Genomic DNA, 17,336 nt, shown 5'->3' with positions numbered 1-17,336 from the left:
GAATTCTCTACTGCTTTCCATAATGGTTGTACTAATTTAAATTCCAACAGTTTCTTTTCCTCTGCAGCCTGGCCAGCAGTTTGTTATTTTTAATTTCTTAATGATGGCCATTCTCTCTGGAGTAAGATGGACCCTCAGTGTTGTTTTAATTTGTTTTTCTCTAATGGTAAGAAATGATGAACATTTTTTCATGTAATTTATTGGCCACTGTTACTTCTTCTGAGAAGTCTCTATTCATTTCAGTTGCCCATTTTCTGATTGGATTCTTTTATTTTTTGGGGGGGTGTCTAATTCTTTGAATGTTTTATATATTCTAGATACAGTATTAGTCCTCTGTCTGAAGGATAGTTGGCCCAGTTTTTCTCCATTTGTAATAGCACTCTGGAGATTTTAAAGCTATTGAATATTTTTGAGGCTGGGCCATGTGGCCCCTATCAGGTAATCGTGAACTGAATTCTCTGAAACTATGAGCCAAATAAACTTCTTTCCTCAAGTAGTTAGTGGATTTTGCGTATTTGGTCCCAGCAATGGAAGATGAGTCCTCTTTTAAATAGCCAAGAAAAAATTTCAGACCCCAAACTTACCTTATCATGTACCCCCAGCTTCACCTGCCATGCATGCAAACACACACAAACACACACACAAACACACACACACACGCGCACACACACATGCACACACCCTCCTTTTTACTGGGAAAGCTGTCTCTATATGCTGGTTGAGACCAGTAGATTGGTGAGGCAGAGCAGAGAAGTGGAAACTGAAACCTAAAGAAAAGGAAAATCATTTCATGGCACAAACCAGTATGACAAATGAGTGCAAAAAGGATGGAATAGCCCATAAATGGGGTTGGGACTGCTGCAATTGTAAATGGGAAGCATGTAATTAAAGTGCTACTTTACTTTTTAGCCAAATAATTTTTAGAAGGATTAAAGACCTAAAGGTAAAATGTAAAACACAATCCTTTAAGCTTATTCAAAGAAAATATATGATAATATCTTTATGTCCTTAGGGAAGGAAAGAACTTCTTGACAAGACATACCATGAAGAAAAGAGTTATAAATAAAGCTGCATTAAAATGTAAAACTTTGGCACATCAAAAGGTATTATTTTTAGAATATGAAAAGATAAGCCATAGCGTGGGAGACATGTTTGCACACACTACATAACTTACAAAAATCTATATCTCAAATATATAAAGAATGTTTACAAGTTAATAAGGAAAAGGCAGCCACTCAGTGGGGAAATGGGAAAAGCTAAGTAAGTAACCCCAGAAAGAGAAAACTGAAGGAAACATCCACATATGAAAAATGCTCACCTCAAGGCCATGCAACTATAAATAAGTCACACATTTTTGCTCATTGTGGCAAAGACTTTGGAAATGAAGGCAACAACAAGAGTATCACCCAGCTTTTCCACTGTGGGCATCAAATACCCAACTCCCACTACCAGAGGGAAGAAATGATTTACTTGGCTCATAGTTTCAGAGGATTCAGTTCACGATTACCTGGTTTCAAGGCAGGATCATCATGGCAGAAAGGTGTGGCAGAGCAAAGCTGATCAGTCCATGACTTCTGGGTAGCAAAGCAGAGCAGCAGTGCCAGAGAGGAAGGGACCAGGGACTGGATGTAGACTCAAGGTCACACCTCCATGGCCCCCAGACACACCCAGAAGGGTGCTCCACTAATCACTGAGATGGCCCTCAAGCTAATTCAAGTTGACAATTAAGCCTAACCGTCACAAGGATGTGGGAAAGCAGGAGCTTTGCTGGTAGGATTGTGTGTCAGTACACCTATTTTGGAGATTAGGTCTGTACGGAAAACCGTATTGATAAACTAGACTCAGCAGGGTACCAGCAGAGACAGAGGTCAGTGTGCTTCCTCATAGTTCCCACTGACCCTGCCTCACCCCACAGTCATTCCTCTGACCATGACCTGTTCTAACTTTATAAATGCCAATAAGAAACCCAATGGTGGGCCAGGGATTTAGCTCTGGCACCGCACCTGCCTTGCAGGTGCAAGGTCCTGAGTTTGATCTAAGAAAGAAAGAAAGAAAGAAAGAAAGAAAGAAAGAAAGAAAGAAAGAAAGAAAGAAAGAAAGAAAGAAAGAAAGAAAGAAAGGAAGGAAGGAAGGAAGGAAGGAAGGAAGGAAGGAAGGAAGGAAGGAAGGAAGGAAGGAAGAGAAAGAAGGAAAGCAAGCAAGCCAATGTTTTGGAAGCTGAATCCCAATGGGACTGTAGATGAAGATAAGATTTTTAGGAGGTACTATAGACTGAATATGTACTCCTCCTAAATTTTTACGCTGAACCTTACTCCCTTATATGATAATATCAGGAAGTGAGGCCTTTAGGAGGTGGAATTCTCATGAATGGTGTTAGTGCCCTTATAAAAGAGGCCCCAGTGAGGTTTTTTTGCTACTTTCGCTATGTGAGGACACAGTGAGAAAACAGCTGTCTATGACCCAGGAACTTGGTTCTCAACAAACATCAGATTGGGCTGGGGATTTAGCTCAGTGGTTCTGCTGCCTGCCTTGCAAGCGCAAGGACTGGAGTTTGATCCCTGTACCAATTAAAAAAAAAAAACCATCAGATTAGGGGAAAGGAAAGAAGGGAAAAGAAAAAAATATGAGAAAAGGAAAAAATTGAAACAATGTCTTTGTAAATAGGGAAGGGTGGAGGGAATGAGGGAGGGCAGAGGAATGGGGGAAAAATAAGAACCAAGATATTTCATGTAAAGGTACAAGATCCCAATAATTAATATAGCTGTACTTAATACCTAAAAAGTACCAATAAACTCAATGAAAAAAAAAATCAGATCTGTCAGCACCTTGGTCTTGGACTTCCCAGTCTCCAGGACTGTGAGAAAATAAATTTCTGTTGTTTAAACCACCTTGTCTGTGATGTCTTGCTATGGCCACCCAAACAGACCTAATACGAAGAAACCAAGGAACTTTTCTGAGAAATATGAAAAATGACCCAAATAACTCTGCATTGTGGGGGTATTATGGAAATTATAATCCTCTCCCAAAGGAATAGACAGTTAGTAGAATTTTATCAAAATTATAAAGGATTATTCTTTTATTCTGGCAAGTAGACGCAACAATTTCCCAGGAGAAATGACGTAAGAATAAGAAATATTTTCTTAGAAAACAAAAATGATGAGTATTATTGTTTAATTATAAAATGTTCCCCTAAAGCTTCATGTATTGAAGGCTTCATCCCCAGCCCAGCAGTGATAAGAGGTGGAGCCCAGGGAGGTGAGTGGATCATGAGGGCTCTCACCTCATCATGGATTAACCCGTGGACGAGCTCACAGCTGAGTGGGCTCTTAGAGGGTGGGGCCCAGGTGGAGGAAGTGGCTACCGGAAGTGTGCCTCTGAAGGTGAATATATCATGTCTCTAGCCTTTTCTCTCTCTGCTTCTGGCTGCCATGAGTTAAGCAGTTTTGCTCTGCCTTGCCCATCCACCATGGTGCTTCTGTCTTGCCATGGAGCCAGTCAGTGGACCATAAAAGCGATGGAGCCAGCGGACCGTAGACTAAAACCTCTGAAACCACCTTTCCTCTTTAAGTTGTTTATCATGGGCATTTTATCACAGCAACAGAAAGCTGACTGACACAATGAGAGTGAGTGTGCTGTCTTCCCACACGTCCAAACAGGATAGACTCCATGACTTTGGTGCACAGATAGGCACAGGGTGAACCAGAGGAGTGCCCAGAGCCCCATACATATGTGTGCCTGTGTGGATATATATGTGTGTACATGCAGTATGTGTGCATGTGTTTTAAAGGGAGGATTTCAAAATAAGGGCTTAGTCATCATTCAAATAATTTGATATTCATCAGCATAGAAAACTAGATCCCCATCCAGCACCATATACAAATAAATCTCAGGTAGACAGACATTAAATTATTGAGCAAAATAATTGCAGTGATCACTGTATTTGACCCTCTCGCTCTTTGAATCAGTTCACTCTCAAGGGAATAATCTAAAGAAATTATGACAATCAACTTTCCTTGAGTAATAATTGGTCTATGACAAAAGGAGTGTGTTAGAGTTTTGGAAAAATTTTTTATTTCTAAGAAAGAGACAGAGGAACATACAATGTTTTGCTACTCTAGATTTGCTATGAAGGCTATGCCTGCTGATAGAAGTCTACAAATGTTTGCAGTGTTTGCTTTTACTACTAATTAATTCTATATTATTTGAACTTTATAGGAGCAGAATGAATTTGTTAACTAGTTGTGTTAGCAGTTTAAAAAATTCTAACTATCCTATTTAATCCTTACTACCTAAATCTTTTCTTTGCTTACATTTTGCTTGCCTTATCCTTTTATTTTCAATCTTTTGATACAATTTTAAATTATCTTTGGCAAGCAATTATTGTATTGCTTTGTGGTTTTTGCTCCAACCAAGGATCTCTAAAAATTATTAAAAGGGCTTAAAAGTGTTGACATTTGTTAACATAACCATTACACCTGGAGTTATTTCTACTATCTTGCTTTATGCCTCAATTTTCTGTTTACTTTCTATTTTTCCTTATGCTATATGTGTAGTATTTTGCTTGCTTTTATTTCTGCCATGATTTGGAAGCTAGACTTCATGTTTTAAATTTTATGAGTGGTGATTACATAATAAATGACTTCATAAATTCAAATGCACCTGTCTGGAAAATAACTGTCCAGTTATTCAAGGAATAGAAGGCTTAGTGCAGGAACTTGGGAACTGGTGCTAATGTTGAATAACAGGATGTGAAGGTCAATACATGCACCTTCAGTATCTGAGCCAGAAGGTATGAAACAGGAGAGTCTCAGGACTCCCCGGGAAGCCACTGCAAAATCTTGGACTGTGCTCTTTTCTAGCTGTAACTGTCTCAGGAGAACAATGACTTCTCCTTTTAGACCTCTGAAGAGTATCTCTCCTGGTCAAAAGCCAACCCACAACCACATAGGAAAGGCAATGACCCTGGGAAAGGTGGTTCAGGGCTTCTCTGCAGCAACGCCAAAGGATAACGAGTCAATAATAGACCACTAGAAGGCCATACTTGTTGTTTTATTAAAATAAAGCTGGGCATGGCAGCACAAATCTATAATCCCAGTACTCAGGAGGCCAAGGCAAGAGGATTGTGAGTTCAAGGCCAACCCGGATTACACAGTGAGACTTTGTCTCAAAATACAAATACAAATTTTAAAAAATTAAAATATACAGCATTAATTTAACTCTTTATTATTATATGGGATGAGAAACCAAGTGGTCTTCCTTCCTCAACTCTCCCTATTTTTAGTAATTTTAGCTGCATGACTTAAAATGTACTTGTCTGTGTTCTACTTAGGGTTTTTTTGGGAATCCGAATCAGTAGAGAATATATGTGGATTTATGCAAGGAGAGTTAGTTACCAGGTCGGCCTCCGGGATCAGAGGTGAAAGAGTCCATAATGGCTGTACGCTGCAGTAGCTGTGTAGCCCGAGAGGATGGAAGTTGCAGGACAAGAAGGATCAAGGATGCAGACACCCAGCCCAAAGTGAAGGGCCTGGAAGCTCCCTGGAGGGTTGGCCCTGTGAATCTAAACTGTGCCCCACTCATCTGCTAGGCATCTCTCATTCCATTCTAGTTGACAAACCATGACTAATGGTTGGAGTTCACCTGAGACTACTCTTTATATTCTGGTCCCTATGACCGCATTAATAATTGTGCATGTGCATGTGCGTGGGTGTGTGTGTGTGTGTGTATAATTGATTTCAGTAAAGTAATCTTTGGGGCTTCTTTTTTTTTAGATTAGATAATTCTTTATGTTGAAATCTATTTTAAATTGCCAAGATTTTTGGAGCCGTTGATTGTTTTTAGTAAAGCACATTGAATACACATTCAATTAGCTTGATTTCATTTGTAAAGTCAAGAATGTTTTCATTTACTATTGCCTAGCTTTTCTTCTTCAGTAGGATTAATAAGATAAATGCTGGTCTCTCTTTTCCATATTAATTATTTTTAATCCCTCATTGATGAGGCAATATTTTGTTTTCTACTTTGTTTTCTCATTAGTATGCTTTTTCTGTGGTGCCATATTTATTGTTTTTCTACATCCCAAGTGGATATCATTGCGTAATGCATTATAAATTCCATGAAATCACTAACTTAGCTATCTGGCTTTCAATATGCCTTGTTCTTGTTTTTTGTTTGTTTTTCTTTTCCTTTTTATTGAGTTTATTGGAACATTCTAGGTATACAGTACAGTTACATTCATTACTGGGATCTTGTACCTTTACATGACAGATCTTGGTTCTCATTTTTTCCTCTTGTCCCTGCCCTCCCTTCACCCCCCTCCTCCCCTCCCCATTTACATGCCTTGTTCTTGTTTAGTAGGATCATTTCAGTACTTGTCCATGGAAAACACTGGTAAAGAGTTTCTAAAAACATTTTGATTGAATATTTTTAAAAATCTACTTTAAAGGGAGAAAAATCACATTTTACTCCAGAAATCTGCATTTTAGGGCTGGGGATTTAGCTCAGTGGTTCCACCACCTGCTTCACAAGCATAAGGTCCCGATTTCAATCTCTGGTACAAAAAAAAAAAAAAATCTGCATTTTACTTTATTTCTCTGCTTCTCTTGAGTTAGTTACTTCTGTAGGCTTGTGTTAGCTCTTCTCTCTTCAGTCACCCTTTTAGAGTGAAGTATAATCAGGCTGGGGCTGGAGGCCTAAGTGTAATCCACTCAGTTTCAGGCTGGAAAGAGAGAAGATAGTAAGTTTTCTATTCAATGAAGGAGCAGGTGCCTTTCAAGAGCTCTGCTGGTGCATTTCACCTATTTGAAGGACTCTTGGACCCAGTCAAAGGCAGATGCCTGGAGGAGAGACTCTCTATGAAGCATACAATGCCTGCACTCCAACTGGTGGCTTCTTGGAGTAGAAATTAAAATATCTTATGTCACTAAGGTTGGAAATCCATGATACACTCCAGTGGGCATTGAGAAAGAGCTCTCTGCCTGCCCTCCTCCCCTCGAGGGCCAGCTGTCAATTGTGATTCATTCTTAAGGAGATGACTTCATTTTCTCCAGAATCTGGAGAATGCACATCTCTTACTCCCACCCAGCAAGGATAAGCTCGGGTAGGGTAGCATCTAAATTCTTGGGTCAAATGTGGAAAAGATGTGATTGCCCTGGAAGCAAAGTATGGCCATTGATTCACGCTCCTAGACGTGAAAGAAAGACAAATGGAGTTAAAATCAAAAGTAGAATCGTTTCCAGGCAGGGACGGAGCCAAGAAGGGGCCCAGGTCCTCCCCTTTACCCAGAGCACCCTTCAGCATTGGCATCCTGTCCCCTGAATCAGAGTCATTGTCTGGCTCTAATGCAAACACTGGCTCCATTGTGACTGTGCAGGGACGCAGCCCCACATGCACTGCTTTGTGCCCGCCTGGGGCTTCTTCGGGTTTATCCCACTGAGCTGTGACTCAGGCAGTGCTCCAGAAGGGCCTTCATCCAGGGTGTGCCATGGGGATTTGTGCTGAGTTATTACACAAGAGCTGCCAGGTAAATCGCTTTGCAATCCCATGGAAAATGTCACATCAGGGGCAAAGTCTGGGTGCTTTCTGTGTGAATCCGGGGGTTTGTTTGGGTCAGAGTCATGATGGCTGAAGTTTTGTACTTATACTTTTGTGCCACACTTGGATGGACCTCAAACTGCCTGGAAAGTTCTAGAAAAACTTATAATCCATATGTCAAATGTCCTAAGGAATTCTCATGAAGTCTAGTGTAAGGGGTGGTTTCCAATAGACAAGGCTACACTTAAACTTCTCAAACTTACTTTGCATTAGACTTATCTGTGAAACTTGTAAACTACAGATTCCTGAGCCATATTCCCTGGTATTTTGATCCATAGGTCTGGAGTTGGGACTAGGAATCTGTTTTTATGAGTATTCTAAAGTATTTCTAATGCAAGAAGGTCACATAATAAACTCCACTTAAAAAGTACTGATTTGGGGTTGCAGAGAGGATGTAGCCCAGGGATACAGCATAGGTTTATCATGTGCCAGGCCCTGGGTTCAATTCTGAGCACCAACCAAACTGGTTTTTGATAAACACTGGGCCAAGAATGAGTTCCTCAGGAACCTCAGAGGAGTGACTATAAATCTCCTACAGTCTGAGCATTTCAATCACTGAGTGGCTGTTAGGATAAGTGAGGCTATCTTAGAGGTCAAGGGGAGAGCAAGCAAGGGAGGAAACTTTCCTTCTATTGGGGGCAGACTAGTGAGCTCAGTTGGGAAACCCCAAGGACAGAGAATGAAATTGAATATTTCCGTATCAATCAGTATCTATCTGTCCACACCCCCTCTAAGGGAAACCACCTGGTTTCTAGGTGGCTGTATCAAGGACCACAAGAGGGTGCTTCCATAGACACAGCTGATTAGACCATTATGGCAGGAGATTCTCAGCTGAGATAGGGCATGAAGTGGCATGAAGAGGTGAACTAGGCCAATCAGATTACCTGTGTTGGAAATTTGGATTGGGAAACGTGGAGAACTCAGACTGGTTATCAGTAGGTCACCGTTTATCAAAAGGTCACATCAGAGCAAGAGAGGCTGGGGAAGCCATGGGAAACTGAATAAGGAGAGGATGCTGTTCAGCGGAGGGAAGAAATGACAACAGATTCACCAGCAGAATAAAAATGTGAAGAAATTTTGAGAAATAAGAATAATAAGAAACCTGGTTAATAGCGCCAGAGAAGAACAGATTATAAATGCTCTCCAGCTTAAGGAATATGTAATCTTTCGGAGCAAGCTTAAGGTCTAGGGCTGAGAGGATCACTACCTGGTAGTTTTTGCCCCATATGCATGAGACCCTGTGTTTGATCCCCTGCAACACATACACACACACACACACACACACACACACACACACACACACACACACCAGTCTCCATTCCTGGCAATAAAATGCCTAATAACAATAAAATAGGAGCAACATTAAATGGGTTCTTCTTGTGTGTAATATATTTGTTGAGTGCTTCTCATTTTTAATATCTGCCTGTTCTACTTTATCACCTCACTTTAGGATTAAAGAAAATTAATGGACTACCCAGCCCTGACCTGTCCAATGTGGTAGCTACTAATCACATGTGGTTATTAAGCACTTAAAATGTGGCTGCTCCAAATTAAGATATGCAGTAAGTATAAACATTTTTGAAATTTAGTACAAATATTTTGAAATATAGTACAAAACTTTGAAATAGGGCATAAAAATTTAAATAATATAAAATATCTCATTAAAATTGTAATTGATAACACATTAAAATGATATGTGTTGCATATATGTTGATATATGCAATAAATGATATGTTCCATATAATAGATTCAATAAAATATGATGTTAAAATTAATTTCACTTTTTAAAAACATTGGTGATAGCTACTAGAAGATTAAAAGTACATACATGGCTCTTACTTGTGATTTACATTGTTTCTTTTGAAAAGCACTGATCTAGCCTGTTGTTTTATGAGACAAAAATAGAGTAGTGCGTGAAAGGAAGAAAAGCATAAACCCTTCCATTAGGCTATACTTACTACCTCTCTTTGCAAGCAAAATAAATTTGGTAAATACGGACTCAGTACATTACGTAGTCTCCTAAGATGGCTGCCATAATTCTTTCCTCACTATGTTTCCCTTCCCTCAGCCCATTTTCCCTTCCCTTAAATCTGGGCTGGCCTTGTAACCTGCTGTGGCCAACAGAATGTTATGGAAGTATAGTTTTGAGTGTAGCCTTTAGGAAGCCTGGTTGCTTCTACTTTTGCTCTAGGTGCCAAGCATTAAGCTGGAAAACAAAACAAAACAAAACCTGACTAGACCAGAGAGAGAGAGAGAGAGAGAGAGATGGAAAGAGAGGGACAGAGACAGACAGACCCCCTCTAGGAGGAGCATCTAAGTGCCAGACATGAGTGATGCCTTCCAGAACCTTCTGGAAGTGCAAGTGGCCAGCAACAGTGATCCCAACACATGCTATGTGGAGCAGGCAAACTACTCAGCCAAGCACAACCTCAAAGGCAGAATCATGAAAAGCAATACATTTTTGTTGTTTTAAGGCACTAGGTTTTGGACTGGCTTGTTACAGACAAAGGGTGCTCACTACACACGCGATCATGTGATAGGAAGGCTCTAAGAAAGATGACTGCCAAGCACACTTTCTTCCTTCAGTGAGGTTACAATCACACACATACACAAAAGCAGCTTCAGCATGAGATGTGGGAGCCCAGAGGAGAAGAGTTTTAAGTTCATATTCCAGTAGCTGTGGAGGATCCTCAACCAGGCCTTCCTATGCTCAGAATAAGGACCCTTTTGGGACCCTTCCAGTTGTGCATTCTCTGCTGGCTCTCAGCAGGTCCTAGGGATTCAGACTAAGATTTTGCAGTCCTTTTGTGATAGGAGAAAAGTGACCACTCCAGCCATCTCTTCTGACTTCCTCTAAAGACAGATGCACAGGGCTAACTGTTGCTCCCAAAAGGAGCACAAGGAGAGAGCTAGAACAAGTCACAAACAGATACTGGGCAGGTACTAACATTTTTATTCTCCTCTAGAACAGATTTCTTGACATCTCCAGAAAGATGGAAATAGGAGCCTGTGCGGCCTTTGAACTTTCATTTTGATTTCATGGTCAGGGTTCTCCGTCCCTCATCCCTTTTGACTGTCTACACCAAGAGTTCTCTAGGAACTTTTTTCCCATGTGGTTCCACTGTCCAGTTTAAGATGTACCCTGACACAGCAATACATCCCCTTTTGTGCCTAGTTGGCCACTTGCATCTCTGTGGACTTCTTGCCTGTTGGGCACATGTGGCCTGTGTGGTGGCCACAGAATCCCTTAGTTACATCTCCCTACTGTAGCAAATGGCTTACAGCCTGATGAAATGCAATTGCTAAACTGTGAGTGATTCAGCCAGAAAGTCATCCTCATAAGTTTCTGACTGAGAGCTCGAAATGCTTCAGCATTGGCACTGTGGACCATCATTAAAAACAGAGCAGAACAAGGACACTAAGAGAATAGTGCAGACCCTTGCCACTCCTTGCTTGGGATGTTATGGAAAGAGACCTGTTTGGTCTGCTGTACAACCACATCAATCATTGAAGCAAAGAGCTTTGTGGTGAAAGCAGACTGAGAATTAAGGTCCCTCTTACCCTGAATCCCTTCTTCCCACAACCCTACATGTAAAGAGAAATTTTCTGTAAAGTTCCCATCTACTTAAAGCCGGACCTACCAGAGAAGAAACAGTTCCCTCTGGTCCCTTCCCTGTGCTTTCATGAGCTAAACTCATCACAGAAAAAAAGACTGAAGTCTGTCAACCCATCTGGGTAGACGTCACCACACCTACTATCCTTTATTTCAGTTCCACAGAGAACGGCCTTCTGTTCAAAGGGCCAAACAAAATTTGTCCCAGACCATTGTCTGCTTTCCAGAGCTCATTGATTTCTCTTAAGAATCATCTTTTTATTCCTCTAAAAACTATCTGCATTCCCCATCCTACCCCTCCCTACAGGAAAGAATGTATAAGCTTCTGGGTCATGTTGGGCTTGAGGGTAATCACATCCTGTGATTGGGCCCGTGCATCTCCTAAATTTGTGTCTGTTCTCCAATTAACCTGTCCATGTCAGTTTTTTCCAGGAAACCTTCAGCTGACAGGGGGAAATTTCACTCCTCTGTCCTAATAATGAATGGTAGGTTGATAAGAGGAAAGCATGAACACATTTAATCATAGTTTTATGAGGGGGAACTTCAGATTGAGGTCTCCAAGATCCAGGGTGAACTAACCATTTTTATGCTTAGGATCAATGAATCACACACAGCGACATAGAAGTGTGATTGGATAAAAAGCTCTGTTCTTATAGTAGTAGATTGAGGGGAAAAAACCCTGCAATTCGGCGCTTCTTGACCCCTGAGTTGTAGCATTTATTTCCCCCAGGTATGGAGCAGGAGGATTTTCTCTGGAATGAGGGGGCTACGACCTACAATCAAATCAAGTAGGTCAGAGAATTTCTTTATAGCTAACTCTTACACAAAAAGGCAGACGAGTTAGATTAATAGTTTTAGGTATTGGAGCCAGTTCTGGGGCAAAGAAGTTCTGGTTTCCATGGTCTACCTTGGGAAGAGGAAATTCTACTCTCTGCAGATTGCCTTGGGGCAGCATGAGGAGTGAAAGGCAGGAAGACATCAGAGAGGCACTTTGCTTCCACAACCTTCATTTTGAGAAATCGTTTCCGAATCCCAGTAAATCTTTACTATGACAGGAGGCCTCCACATGGAAGAGCAAATCGAGGCACACAGAACTTGTGGAATTATCTGAGATTTCTCACTAGAGTATGCTGGTGCTTTCAGGAGAAAGTGGTTGACTGGACTAATAACCCACAAAATGATGCAATGGTTACTTCAAACTGAAGACACTTTGGAGATGGAGAAAATAAACTTTCTTTTGAGCTTCCCTTATCAGAATAAAGGTAGAGCTTTCCATGAATGGAGTTGTGGTGAATCCCATCTCCAGAAGAGGTACAGTCAAGGAGACTAATTATTAGCATAATAGGGAGACTTTTCATAAACAAACATCATCACCAACTGTCACACTTTCTGTGTGTCTCCACTAACAGACTGTTGGTGTTCCCATGGAAGCCCTGTGCATTCCCTTATTAAGTTAGGACATAACATTTAGTCCTAGGGGCTGGGTGTTTACCTCTCAGCTCCACCACCTGCCTCGCAAGTGCAAGGACCCGAGTTCAATCCCTGGTGCTCAAACCAAAAACATTTAGCCCTAAAAATTCCACCCTTAGCGTTCCTCATGGATGTGAATGGAAGAGGAAGGTTTTCTCCCAGCAGGATAAATGTGGGACTTCAGAAAATAGAACCAAGAGATGGATGGAGAAGCCACTACATGAGCTTAGGAATAGAAGAAGGAAACCATGGGGCAGATATGGGCAATGTTCTCCTGTGGCTGAAGCAGAGGATGAGTGAGATCAGGAATTGGAGTTTAAGCCTGGATAACAAGTTTAAAGACAGTTCAAAGGAGAGCTTAGAACGTAAGATCTGGATGCATCCTATGATATTGGTATGCAATTGGCCATCCATATCTGTAGTTTCTAAATCCACACATTCAACCAACCACAGATGGAAAATACTTCAAAAGACATAGCTGCATCTGTACCGAACATGTACAGGTTTTTATGTGGCCATTATTCCTCAAACAGTACAGTATACAACCATTTACACTGTATTCAGTATTATAAAAAACCTAGAGATGATTTAAAGTAGACCACATGATGGATATATGTTATATGCCAATATGATATCATTTTATATAAAGGAATCAAACATCCCCAAGTTTCAGTATCCTTAGGGGTCCTGGAATCAATCCTCTCTTAGGGGCCAGAGATTTAGCTCAGTGGTGCCACCACCTGCCTCGCAAGTGCGAGATCCTGAGTTTGATCCCCAGTATGAGAAAAAAAGCATCGGAATCAATCCTCTTTCAGGTAAAGAGAAGTGATTGTATTTCTTTTAATTTTCATCCATTTCATTTTGGTTCCTGGCTTACAGCTCCCTTGACCTTATTTCCCAAGTGAGCAAGGCAAGAATAATAGATTTTGTTAAAAATCTTTGGCCTCTTGCCCTGATTCCCGAAGCAGCTCTAGAAAAGCCTCAGAATCATAAAGGTGAAAGATAGTCTTTTATTATTTACAAGCTCTTCCAAAACCAGCTGAGTTCATGTTAATGAAGTGACTTGGATAGTCCCTAGACAACCACAGGATAGGGGGGCTAGTTGTCAGAGGAACCAGGTATATAGCAGAGAGCAGGAATTTTTCCCTTCTGGGAAAGGGGAGAGAGGCTGAATGTTAAATCAATCATCAGTGGCCAGCGACTTAATCAATCAAGCCTATGTGGTGAAGCTTCTATAAAACTCCCCAAAAGACTGAGTTCATAGAACTTCCCACAGCTGACACATGCTGGCTCCTGGGAGGTCCCTCCCCAGTGTTATGGTTTGAATCTAATAGGTTCCCCAAACACTCATGTGCTGGAATCTTGGTCCTCAGTGCAACAGTGTCAGAGGCTGGGCTTCAGGAGGATGACTGGATCACGAAGGTTTTCACTTCATTGTTGGGTCCGACATAGTCAGAGACCACAGGAGCAGAAGACAAAGAAACACCTGAGCCCTTAACCTGCTACGCATTGAAGGTATAATTTGTGTTTTCTTTTATGATAGACAGGGGCTTAAAAGTGGTTTTTGCTGGGGGCAGGGATGTAGCTCAGTGGCACTGTGCCTGCCTGGCAAGTGCAAGGTCCTGAATTCAATCCCTGGTACCGCGAAAAACCAACAGATAAACAAAAAGTCGTTTTTGCCAAAGACCATGGCTCTTCACTTGGCTGTATAAATGGCCAATTGGTAACTAAAAAGGAGAACAAAAGTTTGGCCTTCATTTTGTAAAACTGTGGGTCAAATCCTCCCTAGCTCTGCATCTCAGCACATTAGTCATTTAGGGAGTATTTGCCTAAACACTGGCAAAGCAAAGTTTATCAGCCCTAAATTGACCTCCCTGTTTTGTCATTGTTCCAGACCAAGAGCATCTGTACCCAGAGGTCTCCACGGCCCAGACCCATGGCCACCTTGGATTCTAGCCAGACGTCACACGACTGAGACTGACCCAAGGCAGGAGAGTCCTTGTCATGGGAACCAAATTATCTCTCAAGTCATGACAGCTACAAAGTCAGTTGAGCTACAAAGCCAGGCCCGAGAGAGTGATCAACCAGAACCCTGCCCACTATAACAGCCCCTACAACGGATCCCTTTCTTTCACTCATGGGCCAGTCTGGTCCTATTCGTCAGAGCATGTCTCCTCCAGCTACTCAAGCTGGGGTCCTTTCCTCATTCCCTTACTTTCTTGTTGGCCTGGAAATGCATCCTGTTGCTTTAGTTTTAATTTCCATTAGCACTAACACTAGAAGCCATAGTAGGTAGTGACGGGATAAGCCATTCATAGATTTATAATTTAGTGGCATTATTGGGAGGGAGTGGAAACTTTAGAGGTGGCGCCTCATTGACAGGAGTGGGTCGTGGCTGTGTGACCTTGGGGACTGTATCTGGTCCCCAGTCCCTCCCTCTCTGGCTCCTTCCTTCTCCCTCAGCTTCCTGGCTGCCGTGAGGTGAGCAGTTGTCTCCACTTGCTCTTATACTCCTCTGTGTCTGCATACTACAGGCCTAAAAAATGATGGGGCCAGCCCACCATGGACTGCAACCTTGGACCCCGTGAGCCATAATAAACCTTAACTCCTCTAAGTCATTTTTTTTTTTAGGTATTTTGTCATAGTAAAGGAAGCTAACTAAACAATTGGCATCGTTTATCCTTTGTAGCATGTATTTTTCTTTTGTTTTTTCTTTACATTACTGAGGATTGGACTCAGAGCCTTTGTACTGAGTTATATCTCAGCCTATAATTATTTTATTCTCTATTTTATAACAGGTTCTCTCCAAGTCACTGAGCTGCTCAGGCTGAGGTCAAACCTTCAGTCCTCCTGCCCCAGCCTTCCAGAGCACTGGGATTAGAGGTGTGCGCCGACACTCCTGGCTTTAATATTCATTATAATAACCCTAAACAAGTGCTTCCTGAAGTTATGCATACCACTCTTGCCAATTAACCCGATCCAAAGGGAGAGCTGTTGGAACTCTGATTCATAGTAACCAGGAAAAGAACCCGAGGCTGGTGATCGGCATTGAAAGTGGAGAAGGGCAGTCTTGGGGACTGAGCCCACAAACTGTGGGACCAGACACAATCACCATTGGGGGTCAGGGTCAGAACTAGAGGACGCCCAGCTAGGCTGGGCTGCAGACTAGCACCCGCTTGGTGGGGGTGGGGAGAAACCCTCCACACTGTTGGTCACGGGAATCTGTGTTGACTGTTGAGTAAGAAAGAGTTCAGAGAAAGCTGAGCTTGGTTTTTTCCCTGTGTTCACGAAGTTCTTTAACTCACCTCCCTTGTTAGAGCGATGAAGGAGAAAGACCAGCTTACCTCAGAGAGCCTTGAGCCAAGAGCTGTGGAAAGGCCAAATGGAGCTTGGGCTGGGCTCTGCTGCCACTGCATGCCATCCTCCAAGTCACACACAGGATGCTGGTGCAGCGGGGAATGGACAGAATGCTCCTGTCCCTGCCCAGCCATATCCCCTGCTTTCTTTCTCCAGGCAGATTGCGACACCAGTGTTGGTCCCAAAAGCCAACGGCTTGTGGCCCTCTGCCCTGTCCCATACCATCCTGTGTCACCCGCAGGGAAGCTGTTCCCAAGAGCTGGCCAGGAGCCAAGTGGGCTGAGCATCTTTGTTCTTTTCAACTGTCACTGACTGCTCCCCACCCCTATCCCCCCGGTGTGATTTGAGGATTTCCCATTTTCCTCCCTGCTGTGTTTCTTGCTCAGAGTAATTTGTTTCCTAGGTCATCTCAGCTGCTGTCTTATTCAAGCAAAACTAGAGACACAAAGAAAAATGAAAATCGGTGAGGGTTGTTTGGGCCTATTGTTTGCACTACAAAGACACTGGATAATCACCTAATCCTGCACCCACTGCCTTTATCCCACGGCCCTAGAAGGCACCTGTAGGTGCTTTGTTGGCATCATTCAGAAGTTTTCTTAATCAAGTTCAATTTACCTCCTCAATGGCAGCACTGCGGTACATCGACCACACGGTGCAAAAGGTCACACTGCGTACACCTCTCTCATCGGCCGCTGCTTGCTCCCTATTCTTTCCAACCTACTGTCTTGGCTGCTTCCCCTGCATCAGTAAACAGGTCTCTTGATTGCTCCCTGAGCTCGCCTTGTGTTTTTCCACCTCACGACCTGTGTCCCCACCACCTGCCCTCATGGAATGTCCTCCCTACCTGTTTCCACTCCACCAGATTGGATTCATTTCTCCTTTATTCAACACCAACTGCAGGCTGGCCCCTGGCCAGTACTTCTCTATGGGTTATCTCATCCTGCAAGGCCCCGCATAAATCGCTTCTTATCTGTGAAGTTTTCGGGGGCTACCTCAGCTGGAAATGACCGCTTCCTCCTTCCTTTTATACTTATTGTCTGTACTGTTCAGTTGGCACTTGGTACATCCTAGCACTTTATAATCAATCATTCACCTGCTCATTCATACATTTTTAAACAAATATTTACTGAATGGTCATTTTTTTTCTGGACACTGATAGATAGTGAATATATAGAGATGAAGAGGACACCGGGTTTTCCCCCCAAGAAACAGTCTAATGGTGAAAACTGACATCCAAGCAGATGCTCATCCCAAGGAGACAGTCGGGGACCACCCAGAAAGAGAATGAAATGATCAAATGCTG

General features: G+C 42.3%; 1 long non-coding RNA gene across 1 annotated transcript in view; it reads left to right on the top strand.

The window, feature by feature from the left end:
• Window positions 1-15,297, top strand: part of LOC104856081 — a 42,191-nt gene extending 26,894 nt beyond the window's left edge. Inside the window, exons 2-4 of the long non-coding RNA XR_778555.2 lie at window positions 9,044-9,155; window positions 14,050-14,191; window positions 14,571-15,297. This is a non-coding gene — a long non-coding RNA (uncharacterized LOC104856081). The remainder of the gene's footprint in view (window positions 1-9,043; window positions 9,156-14,049; window positions 14,192-14,570) is intronic.
• Window positions 15,298-17,336: the final 2,039 nt, after the last annotated feature.

Source organism: Fukomys damarensis, unplaced genomic scaffold, assembly GCF_012274545.1.
Source record: "Fukomys damarensis isolate Sample0158 unplaced genomic scaffold, DMR_v1.0_HiC HiC_scaffold_16, whole genome shotgun sequence".
NCBI lineage: Eukaryota > Metazoa > Chordata > Mammalia > Rodentia > Bathyergidae > Fukomys > Fukomys damarensis.
This window is presented reverse-complemented; position numbering and strand designations above follow the sequence as displayed.